The sequence below is a fragment of the Anoplophora glabripennis genome, unplaced genomic scaffold (genome assembly GCF_000390285.2).
Source record: "Anoplophora glabripennis isolate ALB-LARVAE unplaced genomic scaffold, Agla_2.0 scaffold750, whole genome shotgun sequence".
Classification (NCBI taxonomy): domain Eukaryota; kingdom Metazoa; phylum Arthropoda; class Insecta; order Coleoptera; family Cerambycidae; genus Anoplophora; species Anoplophora glabripennis.
Window position 1 is genome coordinate 107,695 of NW_019418573.1, and position 15,613 is coordinate 123,307.

The window sequence follows — 15,613 nt, forward strand, 5'->3', positions numbered from 1 at the left end:
TATATTTTTAGACATACTAAATCAAGCCCTAAATTCTTTCACTAGAGGTAACAAAGTAATGTTTGTGTCTGGGGATTTTAATGTGTATTTTCACTACTCTAAGAACAAGCGCACAATGCAGTTAATGAACCTGTTTGTTTCTTTTGGCTTTTCACGGTCATTTTATGGTTTTTCTAGAAGTAACCATCGCCTTGATAATATATTTACAAACATATCTTTAAACAAAGTTAAGACCAAGGCGTTGGACACAAGACTATCAGATCACTCTGCTATATATCTGCAGACTAACTTAGATCTCAACTTTATACCAAAAAAAAATTCCTACAGGCCCGTATCATCTCATAGTCTTACTCAATTATGCAATTATCTGAATACCATAAATTGGGACTTTATACATAACCTTGAGTTATATATAAATATTAGGTTCGAAATGTTTATGAACTTAATTACTGAAGCTATAGAAAATCACTTTCCATCAAAATCGTGTATAATTAACAAACCAAAGAAGTCAAATTTAGCCTGGTTTAATGAAAATCTACGCCAACAGCGCAGTAACTTGCACTTTCTTTTTGATTTCTATAAACAAAATCCAACTGTTTGTAATAGAGAAATATATAATAAATTTAAATTAAAATATCGTCAGGAAATCACCAAAGCTAAAATACGATCAAATGATAGCTACATTAAACAACATATCAACCTTGTTAAAGCTGCTTGGAATCTGGTTAATAGTGTAAATAAGGTACCCGGCCATAGCTTTCTGAGTTCATCAAACGTATCATCTGACGAATTTAATGATTATTTTATAAATGCTGCTAACATTATAATTAAAGGGTTACCATCCAACAATAAAAACTTTAACACTTATTTACAACAATTTGCACCCTTAAACACATTTTCTTTTTCGAATGTCTCTCCATGGGAAATTGCTAATGTCGTTGGTAATCTAAAAAACAAAATATCAATGGATGCTTACAATTGGTCATGCAAAATTCTGAAAGGTATAATTAGCACTATATTAATTCCTGTCACTTATCTAATTAATTATTCCATCAATGATAATACTTTTCCACAATGTTTTAAAATTTCGAAAGTCGTCCCGATGCATAAAACAGATAATATAAATGATCCATCGAACTACAGACCTATTTCTGTTGTGCCTGTGTTGGTTAAAGTATTCGAGAATATATTGAATATCCAAATTGTAACTTATTTTGAATCGAATAAACTTTTTAATTGTCATCAATATGGCTTTCGAAATAACTTATCAACAACCTTGGCAATTGATTATTTAACATCAATTATAAATGTTGGTTTTGAGGATGGTGAGTTTGTTGCTTCCCAATTTCTAGACTTAACAAAGGCATTCGACTGTGTATCGCATAATATCCTTATAAATAAATTATATTTGTATGGTTTCTCAGGAGAAAGTACAAAATTAGTGGAATCCTATTTAATTGATAGAGTCCAATATGTTCAATACAGCGGTGTTAAGTCTGGTTTAAAGAATACTATTCATGGTGTGCCCCAGGGTTCAGTATTGGGCCCTCTGCTATTTTTAATTTATATAAACGACTTTCCAATTTCTTTAGATGGAAATATTAATAGTGTGTTATTTGCTGACGATACTAATATAACCTATAGAAATAAAGACTTAGTTTTATTAACAGAGAAATCACCTCAAATTTAGTCAAGGGCAAGTGATTGGTTTGCTTCTAATTACTTGAGTTTGAACAAGTCGAAAACGGTAACTATGGTTTTTCCCCTTCGAAGTGGAGAACATTTAAATAATCCAGATTTTGTAAAATTCTTAGGAGTATACTTAGACTCTAAATTGTTATGGGACCAGCATGTCAATTATATTTGTTCCAAAATATCAAAGCATCTATATTTGCTCCGTACTCTCTCATATAAAGTATCCAGAAATATTTTAATAACAGTATATCATAGTCTCAATCACTCTGTTTTGTCTTATGCAATCCTTGTTTGGGGCCACGCTCCCTCGAGCCGGCAAGTGTTTTCACAACAGAGAAAGGCTATCAGGGTGATATCGGGCTTAAACTATAGAGATGACTGCAGAGATCAGTTTATTGAATTGAATATACTCACATTCCCATGTACTTATATTTTCAACTGTATTATTTATGTTAGAAACAATATAGAGTCATTTAACTGTAATCATGAAATTCATACTTATAATACCCGCAATAGGAACTACCTCTCAAATAAACAACTAAGAACTAGAACCCGAAATGGTACAGGATATTGGGGTTTAAAATTCTATAATGCTCTCCCTGATTATGTAAGGATTTTAAATATAAATACTTTAAAAAAAAAGAATTCAGAATTATTTATTGAGAAACGCTTTTTATGATTTTAATCAGTTTTTGTCAAGTGACTTGCACAATATTTAATTTGTTAGTTTTAACTATTTGTTGATTGTTGGTTCTTATCATCTGTACCTATCTACATGTATTGTTTTGTATGTTTGTAGTATTTTTAATGATGTTGTTAGTCTGTAACTATTTTATATTGATTTTACCTATCTCTTTATATTTTTATATAGTAAGTAATCTCAGCGTACTAAGTTATGTCTTTTTCATTTTCTTTTGACGTGTGTAAACACTGGTGTGTATTGACANTTATATTTTCAACTGTATTATGTATGTTAGAAACAATATAGAGTCATTTAACTGTAATCATGAAATTCATACCCGCAATATGAACTACCTCTCAAATAAACATTTAAGACTAACTAGAACACGAAATGGTACAGGATATTGGGGTTTAAAATTCTTTAATGCTCTCCCTGATTATGTAAGGATTTTAAATATGAATACTTTTAAAAAAAGAATTAAGAATTATTTATTGAGAAACGCTTTTTATGATTTTAATCAGTTTTTATCAAGTGACTTGCACAATATTTAATTTGTTAGTTTTAACTATTTGTTGGTTCTTATCATCTGTACCTATCTACATGTATTGTTTTGTATGTTTGTAGTATTTTTAATGATGTTGTTAGTCTGTAACTATTTTATATTGATTTTACCCATTTTTGTATATTTTTATATAGTAAGTAATCTCAGCGTACTAAGTTATGTCCTTTTCCTTTTCTTTTGACGTGTGTAAACACTCTGGTGTGTATTGACATGAATTGAAATAAATAAATAAATAAATAAATAAATAATTAAGACTGTATAAATTTGAACACATAAGTTTTATATATTATATTATAATTGTTCCATAACTGTATTTTACACTACAATATACCAATTCAAGATACATAACACTTACTTCAGTCTGTTACTTTTCTAAGAGTTAACTACTACTTAACCTACTTTATAGAATCTTAATAAGATGTTACCTTTGTCTTTCCAAGTGCATTACCTACGACTTAATCCTAACCTTTAATTTGAAGAAAAAGGTAAATTAGATAGATTGGGAAGTAAAAAAAATATTGATTGCTTTGTACTTATTTTTCGTAGTAGACTTCGAGTTTAACTCGTATACGTACAAAATTATACGTTAGATTGACCTTTGAAGGCTTCTTTTGAAAAGATTATAAACCAGCTTTGTATTGATAAGGATTCTTCAAAGCTGCAGTTAAATTTAAATTATATAATTGTGCATCTCCATACGAACTGATTTTTGGGTCAGTGTTCACCCTAAATATAAATTTTACAAGATACTGACCAGTCGTGCATAAATTCTAACTACGGTATCGTTTTCAGCTCATCAAAATAAGTCGGAAATGATGTGTTAGATCTTTGGGTTTAGACGTTTTTGTATGTCTGATATTTTATTAATTAAAATGGCCAACTCTTTTTCTGTGTGCCGGTGTTCATTTTTATGTTTTGGCCATGTACTCGGACCATTGTATCAAAAAAAATTGCTACTCAAAAGAAATTGCAGTCTAAAGAAAGTTGATAAGAGTTTTATTTGCAAGGAAGAATGTGTTACAATTTGTCTATATGTTAAGGGTGTTAAAATTAAATGTTCCTATTGACTTCAGGTATTGCTTATAACTCTTTGTAATCCTTCAAAGAAGTCTAAGATTGTGACGAACGTAGAAAACGAAACATTTATACAAGAAGCTCCTGATAAACAGTTTTATTGATGAAAGTAGTTCAAGTTAGGTATCTATGGAATAATGGGCATTTACAAATAGAAGAATTGCTAAATATGGCAGTACAATATATTGTGGTTTTTATTAAAATTCCTAACAGCAAAACATATGCTCAGAGGACATTCATAAATTCAGATGTATTTTATATCATATTAATCGAAAATACTCTGCGAAGTTTACTAAAAATTGCGTATATGAAATTGGAGCATCGGAAATGTTACACTGGCCACTGATTCGTAGGAAAATAATTGTATGTTCGTTGTTTAAAGAGAATAAATGTCACAAATACTTGTCATTACTCAATACGAATGTCAAACGTATAACTTTTGTGCTTACAAAATGTTTTCTCATTCAAAAAAAGTTGATGTTGCTAATTTACGGCGAGTCACAAAAAAATTCAAGAAGAAGATACGAGAAAGGTATCCAGAGCGTCTCTTTCCTGATCATAGAACCTTTACAAGATTGGAGGCGACCTTGCGACGAAATGAAGATGCATTTTCTGTTCGGAAAAATCAAATAATTGAATGAATTGGGTAATAAACAATGTTAATACAGCTATACTATTACAGTATTTCGAACAAAATCCACGAAATTCAATACGGCAGACTAGCCGGGAATTGACTTTGGATAAATCAGCCGTTCAACGAATTTTAAAGACCAATGGGTATCATGGCTACAAAATTCACAATTTGGAGTATATGCCTGAGTGTCACATTGAAAATAGACTTAATTTTATAGCTCAAATTGTAGTAAATGTAAAAACTGTTAATCAGCACCCTTTTCGGCACATTCTTTGGACAGACGAAAGTCGGTTTGTCAGTAATGGTTTGCCAAACAGGCGCAACGAACACTATTGGTCCATTGAAAATTCCCACATTGTAAATCCAGTCAAAAACCAAGGCCATTTTGGAGTAAATGTATGGTGCGGCATCATCGGTAGCCTTATTTTTATGAACATACATTGAACAGCGTGAGTTACCTAAATTTCCTACACTTCTGGAAAATGTGCCTATGGTTTCAACACGATGGGGCTCCACCCCACAAGGCCAGTATTATTTAGATAACACTTTCCCAGAGAAATTGATTGGGCTTAATGGACCTATTCAATGTCCCGGAAAGTCACCAGATCTAACAGCTCTCGAATTTTTTTATGAGGGGTTTTAAAAAATAAGGTTTACAAAACATCTTCGCGAGATATTAATCATTTGAAAGAAAAAATCACAAACGCTTGTAATGAGTTAAACGGGAAAATGTTCAATAAACGCAGCCCACAAAGAATTCAGGCGAAGATTGGATATGTGTCTTGAAATGAGAGGTCATAAAGAGAATAGATTGTAATATGTATGTAGTATGAAAGCCATTCATTTTTTAAGTTTAGTTATTGTTATCACCTTTTGTTTTAGCTGTATTAAATAATTTTAGAATTTAATCCTTTTATTTATTCTTCATGACATTTATGCATTTTAAACAACGAACATTCAATTATTTTCCAACGATTAGTTGATCCTTTCACAGCTAATGTGATTTTAGGTGGTATTTCTTTTAAGACTCTTTAGGCCGATATTGCTTATAACTTTTAAACTGGAAGAACTAATACAGAAAAATTTCTCTAATAAAAGTTTAATAAAAAAAAGTGGGTTTTTAACAGGAAAAAAAATTGGGTATGTTTCTGGAAAAAATATAATTGATGACGTCATTAGTCCTTTCTGTCAAATTCCAAATACTTTCGATTGCAAATGGAGCTTACCTCATCCCATTTAACACCACGTATCCCAAATTTTATTTAATTTTTTTGTATCTTCACAGTAGGTCCATACTATCGAGTTTGAGATACATTGGAGTATCTGTTGAGAATAAAAAATTAAAGTTTCAAATAGAATATCTTCGAAAATAGGTAAGTTTCTGCTTCAGTGGCTCCGTCAGTATCGACATTTGATAATAAATCGAAAACTAATTCTTGCAAAATAATCGGAGCTTCAGAACAAGATATGGTATTTAAAGGTTACTCTGGGAATAAAATAATGTTATTTACTCTGTTTGAGATGTAAAAATTGTTCAATTGAAATACAAATAGTAGCCATTAACCCAACTACCATCTGTCAAAGTTTGTCATAGAGCTTGTAGAGCACCCTGTATAAGCAATTTATCCAATTGAATCAACAAATAACAGCCGTGTGAAAAATATTTTTTTTGTTCCACTACCAAAAAGTCTGTTACGTTTTAGTTGATCAAAATATTGTTTATGCTTATAAAACAAAATTAAAATGCCAATATTTTATAACAATTTTCGAAAAATTGTATGCCAAAAAAATAGGACGTACCAAGAACTAACAACAAACTTCGGCTAATTGTTCCCTCTTCTAAAAATTCCAGTTTACTATCTGTTATCAACCTTTTGTTTTGTTTAAACGTTTCTAATCAACAAACATAATGTCATAATGTTTATTTCTCATCATCTGGTGTCGAGGAGCTTCTTGCTTTATCCCACGTCCCAACGTGCGCTTCTAAATTGGGAAAGTCAAGGAGATCGGCTTCGAAAAGTTGTTCGTTTGTATAAATAACAAAACACTTTCTTGATATAGTTATGTTTGGCCCCGAGGGGGCTACCAAGACATCCGCATTATTTCTTGCCGAATTTACGGTCGTGACTAACAAATAACAATAATAAAGTACGTACGTGTAAACGGGTATAATATAAATACGCTGCTTGCAATGGTAAGAACCGGATTATCTAACTGACATAGGAATGGGGTCTGTTCTATTTTTCTACATATACAGGGTGAATCTTAAATGTGTACATATATTTCAACAACGGGCATGATTTGCGATGTGAATGAATCCAGCAAGTCATTTTTATAATTTTATTTTGTACGTATGCTTAGACCACTGTAAATTGTCAGTATTTATGTCAATTATTTGTTGAAAATAATTAAAAATGTATTACAAAAATAAAATTTGTGGTCCGTGCTTTTCTAGAGGTGGTAGTAGAGGTAAAAAAATGGGAGTGAATCCATTGGGTGAAATTATTGAGTACATTTTCACTCAATATTGGGCATTTTGATCATTTTATTCATTTGTGATTATATTTAAACTAAAACCGAGTAGTTTCACTCAAATATAGGTACCTGTTAAATAAATTGTTCACGTAAACTCGTATTTGTTGCACTTGTATCTAGATCAGAGTAAATGTCCACTGAGTGAGTTTAAATGTATATTAATTTCTAGTAATTTCAATGGCGCCGTAAAGATGGCACCACTTACATATTGCTTCTGTAATCTCGATCACAGTTGATAGGCTCCAGAAAAGCGTGATCGCCAGAACAGGCCTTAGCCGGCGGCGGCGCGTGTCAGCTGGCGGATCTCAGCCAGGACAGGAGGAGGCTCCCGCGAAGTGAATTCATTTCCACTCTATATTCTAATTAATCATTTATGAGTGATTTGCACTCAATATTTTGTTAATGAAATACCAACTCTGAGTAAAAAATGACTCAATAATAGTTGAATCTAAATCATATTAGAGAAAAAGTCAACTCTAAATTGTTTTTTTTTTATAACCAGAATAGTCACTTATTTCTGATTTACTCAGTTGTACTCATACTAATAGAGTGGAAATCGGGTGTGGACAGGAATTGATACATTATTGAGTAAAATTGAGTGAAATTTGAGTGAAATTTTTTTACGGTGTAAGAAAGTAAACCTGTGAAAGGCGCTGAGCTGAACAGACGTCTCCAGTTGTATTTATTAGCTCTAATCCAATATTATTTAAATAATTATAGAGGGTGTTCCAATGCATGGATAGAACCATTAACAAAATAAGTAGAAAACAAATAAAGGTCAAACATTTTTTTAATAACCGGGAACCGCAGGAGTAATTTGGTGGACAAGTTTGAGTAATATTTGAATAATATTGGATAGTACAGAGCCTTTATAAATGATTACAAACCACGTGACCCCCGAGTATAGGCAAACAACGTTGCATGGTTAGTATTGTCAACTAAAAATATCTAAATCTTAGCTTCGTCAATATTAGTGGTTCGTTTACAATGCCTATTGGTTGAATTAAACGTGAAAAATTACACCAAGCACCAGCCGGTAAACTAGAATGTTTTGTTTTAACCTAACCTTAAACTTATTGTGTTTATAAATTTTTTATTATGCCATAATTTAATTTCCAACGCGTAGGAAATAAAATCACTGTTCAAACAATGATGATTTCAAAATCATTTGTGAATTTCATAAATTAGAAAACTAAAACAATAATTTATGTCACACGTACGATGTGTCTCCCTTTTTTCCTATTATCCTTTTTATTTAAACACTTAAGTAATTAATTATAAAAATTACTTTCTCAAATCCTACTCTGTAAAAATTTTTTTCGATACCTAATTTTGAAAAATTGCGTTAGTGATTTTTTATTCTTTTAGTAATACCACGTTATTGTGCACTCGATTGTATACCGAATATCTCATCCTGTGCCAACTAAATTTAGAAAATATTAAATAAAGTGTAATAACTCCAGAGACGTTTTTATTTCTTTCATATTTACCTTAATATTTACATCAGTAAACTGAGGCCGGTTCTGTCAAGAGCGCGTAAAGGGATGGGTAAAATATATATCCATCTTTTTCAAACATCGATTTATTATAAAAACTAAATATCGTTGTTTTCCATTTGAAATTTGATTCCATAATAATGGAACACGAACGAAAGCAGTAACAAAAACAACAAATTGGTTGCGTTCATCACGGTAGATCTGATTGGTTGATTTCAATCTCGCAACCAATTAGAACATTTGTTTCGTGAGCGTTCACGCTCACAGCAATATCTAGATTCTAGACTGTCGTGATGTGATGAACGCGACTATATTTATCACAGCACAGAAATTAACAATAAAGCAATTGCCAATCATCGTGTTTTTTTTACAATCGTCAGTATGGTTTGAAGATGCAATCGATCCTATAATTCCAGTTACAGCTTGTGATTCGTTAAGAAAATGTGATATTTGCCTGCTATTAAATCCAGTATATTGTCGCTTTACCCTTAAGTTACTAGCCACTACTATTAGCTGTTATTGGCACTGTCAACATTATAACATAATAAACAGGAATAATGCTAATTTAATGAACCTTCCTTCAAAACATGATAAATTAAAAGTAATCATGCAATTTATTGACTTTATTTTTTAGTATTATAACATTGTCATCTAGAACTTCCTTCCATGAAATCCATACTATCGGTAAAGGTGTGTTAACATCTAAAAATTAATTATTTGTTTAAATATTTATGAGAGGATTATTCTTTATGAATTAAATTTGGCACTCGCCTGTGTCAAATTTAATAATTAGGTTTCCATTTAAAAAAATCAAAATTCATCTTCTTATCATGTTTCGAGGGTATTTGATATCAGAAATGCAATATGTGTTGTGTTCCATTTGACAAAAATGAAGTTAGGTAGCGCCTAGAACAAATGGAACACCCTTATAATACAAAACAATTCTAAAATATAAATAAATTAATGTTGTGGTTTTGTTTGAAACATTTCTTTGTGTTAACGATATTACCAGAGCTACGAAGGAATTTATCTAACATGGGACAAATAAAACCGTTCCAACTCAACTTGTTAACCAAAGACTCAAGTTCATCCTCTTCTCTTGTGTTATTGCAGTTTTAGATTTTAACTTGGGCGGTCAATTGTATGTTTCTTAATTAGTACGTATACCGAGACGTATACTCACATAATGCACCTCAAAATGTGTAACCTATAAAAGAAACAATGTAACACATGCATGTACAAAATTGTGATTAGAATCTACAATGTGGTTTCCAACGGTATACCAACAATTCGTAGAAACAGTTAATAAATTTTTAGTAGCAGCACAACATTCTTTTCAATAATAAAACAGGTCATACATTGATCATTTTTTTATGCCAAAAATATCTTATATTCTTTCACTTTTGGGTAAGCTTTCACAAATCTACATAAATATGCGTACTACTATAAATTCATTTTTATATGAAAAAGTTATAGAAGTAAAACTTTGAAGCAAATACTGTTCTTCAAAACGTAGAAACAACTTACTATGAAATTTGAAAAAACAGTTAATTAAAACATCGGTTATGCATTTACAGTTAAGCCACGGTCAAATTGTGACCAAGGTTAAATATTTAGTTCCCAAACAAATAATCTCTAAATGTCTGCAAATGTGATAAACTCGAAAATAAAATATTTTATCGGGTCGTGCAGTAGCTGTTTGTTTTTAACAACAAACGAATTCGAGATTAGATACTAGGAGCATTTCGCTGTGATATGTCTGGATATCGCCGGCAATACTGATTGTTTGTGTTTTTTACAGTGTAGTCAGAAAATTTAATCTTAGAATTCATTAATACAGGGTATTTGAAAGTTATTATAACACAGTTGTCGATGGCATATCTCAAGAAAAATATGTTATATTCAGAACATCTTTAATTCTTCCTTTGCTAGATGTTTTCTTTGTAATTATAGCTTATTATTATTAGCTTATGCAAATTGTTTAAATCGGAAAGTCTATTTCTATTTCACAAACTTTTTTCAATGTATAAAAGATAGAGTCATACAGTCGCATACATTCACATTTTTTATAATTTTCGGTTCGAAGATGTCTAACATACTTGGTTTGATTAAATTTAATAATTTGGAGTTAGCCTACCTTTTGAGATAATCTCTTTTTCTTCAAAAGTAAACGCTGAGGAGGTTGTTATTATTAATAATGTGACATTGTATTTAAGGCATTTATATTTGAATTTGATTCGTTAACAGTTTCCATTGCAACCATATTTTGTATGTAGGTAATCTGTCTGGCCGCAGCGTATTGTGCGAAATTGTATACTCCAATTTTATTTGCACTGTTTTAGTTTACAGAAATCACACTGAAACCAATCCAATAAATCTCATAATATAACGAAATTTACTTTACTCTAGGAACTTCTGTACACGTGTGGAATAATAATAATTACGCATTCAATCATTTTCGTTTCTGCTGTGCTATACATTGGTGGAGAGTATTTCTCAAACAAAATTTGAATTAATTAATTTAAACCGACAAAAACTTAAAAAGGAATAAAGAAATTTGTACAGGTTTTTGGGACAAATGATGAGGATAAAAGCCTCGGCAATTTTCACGGCGCATCCGATGGTATCCGAGGTCATATCAAGATCAAGTCGGTTTGTTTAAATGGCGATCCTCATTTTCGACCCCAGCAGAAAATTTTGCACCCAAATATGACATTGATCGTGACCTCAAGGTCAATGGTCAAGGTCAGTTCAAGGTCAAATGTTGATGTCTGTGAAGTAGCGACCCCTTACTTCGACGCTAGAAATAAGGGAGAATTCTACATATTATGATTTTAAACGTGACCTTAAAGTCAATGGTCAAGGTCAGGCAGAGGTCAAGTGACTATTCCGGCTGTCATTCTTTATTTTCCACGATGGAATATAAGGGACTCAATTTTTTAGTAACTTCAAGATCAAGGTCACTCAGGAGTACCATCAGGTATCTATTCAAAGACTGTCACTTCCTCTGATTCCGTAGTTAAAAATAAAAAAGTACAGAAAAAATCAACATTTGTCCTTGAACTGACCTTCATCATTAACCTCGAGGTCACGGTCAATGTCATGTTCGGATGCAGAATTTTCTGCTCTTTCTATTTCCGGGGTCGAAAAGGAGGGTCTTTATTTAAAAAACCCAACTTGATCTTGACATGACTTTGACCTTTGACCTTGAACTCAAGGTTAAAGTTACCATCGGATGCGTCGTGAAAAATGCTGAGACTTTTGTCCTCACCATTTATCCCAAAAATGCTTTCCAGCTGAGACTTTTGGGGGTTTCCATACTTTCGACTGTATATATTGTACAGGGTGTTTTCACTTTAAATTTGGAAAATGCAGGAATGTATTCCCTATCAAAAAGTAAGTGTAGTTTGCTCTATAAAATATTTTTATGAAAGCTTTTATTTTGGAGATACAGAGCGTTGAAGCTTAAAAAAAAATAAACACTTTTTGACATATCTCGGCTATCCACGAGTAGATTTGATTTAAACTTGGTACACATTATGCGTATTGGGGGTTCTCATAATTAACAGAATATTAGTCCGATCGCATTAGCCAGTGGCGTGTAAAGGGGGGGTGCGTGGCCCTTTTTTCAAAAAAAAAGTACGCCATTGAGTTTTTCGAAGAATGTAAAGTGAATTTAAATACTACCATACAAAAGCAATCTAAATGGTCTCTTGGTATTTTTTGATAATACGCAGCGTTCATGAGATTCTTGGACTATTAAGGTTTCAATGCATGAAAAAAAAATTACGACATTGAGTTTTTCGAAGAATGTAAAGTAAATTTAAATACTACCATACAAAAGCAATCTAAAAGGTCTCTTGGTATTTTTCGATAATACGCAGCGTTCATGAGATTCTTGGACTATTAAGATTTCAATGCATGAAAAAAAAATTATTACGACATTGAGTAGAGGAAAGTAATGAAAATATTTACAGGTTCTTGACTTGCTGCGAAACAAAAAAGTTGCTATAAATTTTAATGCAGCATTTGAATTCAAAGAAAAATATCTCTTTTTCTCATTCAGCACTACCGTGCCATGTTATCATGCATTGGAATCTTGATAGTCCAAGAATCTCATGAACGCTGCGTATTATCGAAAAATACCAAGAGACCTTTTAGATTGCTTTTGTATGGTAGTATTTAAATTTAGTTTACATTCTTCGAAAAACTAAATGTCGAAATTTTTTTTTATGCACTGAATTCTTAATAGTCCAAGAATCTCATGAACGCTGCGTATTATCGAAAAATACCAAGAGACCTTTTAGAGTACTTTTGTATGGTAGTATTTAAATTTACTTTACATTCTTCGAAAAACTCAATGGCGTACTTTTTTTTTGAAAAAGGGGCCACGCATCCCCCCTTTGAACGCCACTGGCTAATGCGACAGGACTAATATTCTGTCAATTATGAGAACCCCCAATACGCATAATGTATACCAAGATTAAATTAAATCCACTCGTGGATAGCCGAGATATGTCAAAAAGTGTTTATTTTTTTTTAAGCTTCAACGCCTTGTATCTCCAAAACAAAGGCTTTTATAAAAAAAAATTATAGAGTAAACTACACTTAATTTTTGATAGGGAATACATTCCTGCGTTTTCCGAATTTAAAGTGAAAACACCCTGTATGTAAGGAAAGCTGTGCTTCCCTAGCTTACAAGGTAAATAACTGATAACACCTATTACTTTACAAGATATTCATGACTTCATTTTCTCAAACACTTCAGAAATAAAGTTTCACATAGGATGGCCAAATCGGTGCAGATAATACCTTGACTGGGTCATATATACAGGGCGTACATATATTTTTTAACTTATTTTTAGATAAAATGCAATAATTGCTATCTTTTTATATTACTAACAAAATTAACTACCATCATTCTTGAATTCACTGCATCACTGGGCTTTGCTTGTCGAAAAACGTAGTCAATGAAAAATGAGACCTGCTGATGTAGATTTCCATTCTCTGTTTTAAATCCATTATGTTCCATTTTTTGAACAGTTCCAAACTGTCAAAATAATTGTTGAAATCATTTATAGCTGTAGTATTAGAAATGGCAGAGCCGCTTACATTTTTTAGATGCACAAGATTGGAACAATTTGGCATCTAACTTATCTAATTTAGATTATTTAAGCAAATCTAAACAAAGTTTGGAATTTAGGACACTTCATACATTAGGTATAAGACAAAAAAGCAAGCAAGACTTGGCAGTCTCGAAAGTATTTTTCCTTTCATTGAGTTGAATTCGAAATTAGAAATAAAAATAATTAATTTGTAAGCAATGAGACGCCAAGAAAAAACTGCAATTTTTCGTTAAATATTTTAGATTAGATTTAAAACAAATAATAATTAACCTACCTACTAGACGACTTATTAGGCTTCAATAATTCTAATCTCAAAAATGTTAATTAGAACCATTTGATATATTCAGCTTTCAGGAATGCCTCGTTGTGTTTAATTACAGATGCTGTTATTGAAGTTAATGCCCTTGTGCATAACTATGGTAATGGTGAAATATTGTGGACTGTAAAGCAATGATTGCAACCAAGGAAAGAGATTTGCATATCTGAGAACAAAATCAACTTAAATTTCAATATTTCTGTGCACAGGAATATATACGTAACATTTAATTTTTTTGACCTTCGTACTTCGAAAAATGATGTAGACCAGTTTTAGTAAATTTTCTTGCAATTTCAAAACAATACTTAGAATATTTGAATGAATTTTTAGTTTAATAGAAAATCCTGTACATATTTGAATAACGCATCGTTAAGATTACTGGGATATAAGTTTAACGGATATATTTCAAAAAAGAATCTCTTGTAACCACAAACTTTATATCACTGCAATTTTAAGAATTCTGGTGTAGTGTTATTTATTTTCCGTGCAACATTCAACTATTGTTTAATTTATGGGAAAAATATTTTAATGGTACAGTTAAATGTATCAAGTCTATATTGAAATTTATTACAAGTTTTACACATGACATCAATACTTATTATAAAATAAAATTTTCTAAAAAATTTGTATATACTTTTGTATTATACCTACTATAGTCTGTTTGGAAATGAAAGAGAGTAATAAAACCCCGAGATAAGAACAGGCCATGGGCGTGGTAATATTTCGTTTCAGGTAATTATCAGGTAACACTAATGCTAACAAAAATGACAGGGATTGGAAAATCGACTATCTACAGACTTTTAAAGGAAACAAAAAATGAACAATATACAGTAAATCCCCCAAAATCATCTACAGGGAGGTCAAAAGTTGTTATAGATGATTTCTTCAAAAATGGCATTCGCAGAAAAGTACACCCATTTTATTTTAAAAAAGAAATTCCAACGCTAAACAAAATTTTAAGTGAACTTTCAGAGGACAACGATTTGCCAAAAATCAGTAGAAGCAAATTATGGGCCGTCTTACGAGAGTTGAATTTTTGCTGGGAAAAGCATAACAGGAAGTCAGTTCTTATCGATAAAGATGAAATTATTTGTTGGCGAAGATCCTACTTAAGATCAATTAGAAAATTCCGTGACGAAGGGAGAAATATTTATTATCTAGACGAAACTTGGGTCAACGAGGGATATACTGTAACAAAAGTATGGCAAGATAAAAATGTAAAAAGTTTTCGACAAGCATTTTTGGATGGACTTTCAACAGAGTTCAAGGCACCTTCAGGTAAAGGGCGAAGATTAATAGTGACACATATAGGTAGTGCCAGTGGTTTTGTAGATGGCGGTTTACTTTTATTTGAATTTAAAAATACAGGTGACTATCACGAAGACATGAACGCAGATGTTTTCGAAGAGTATTTTACACAGATTCCTCCGGGGTCTGTAATTGTCATGGATAATACCATTCACGGCAGACCGAGCGGACGCCTACGACTGCTT

General features: G+C 31.6%; 1 protein-coding gene across 1 annotated transcript in view; it reads left to right on the forward strand.

Moving 5' to 3' along the window:
* The window catches only part of LOC108914457, a gene marked incomplete at its 3' end in the record, with an annotated part of 131,542 nt that overhangs the window by 8,069 nt on the left and 107,860 nt on the right, over positions 1–15,613 (forward strand).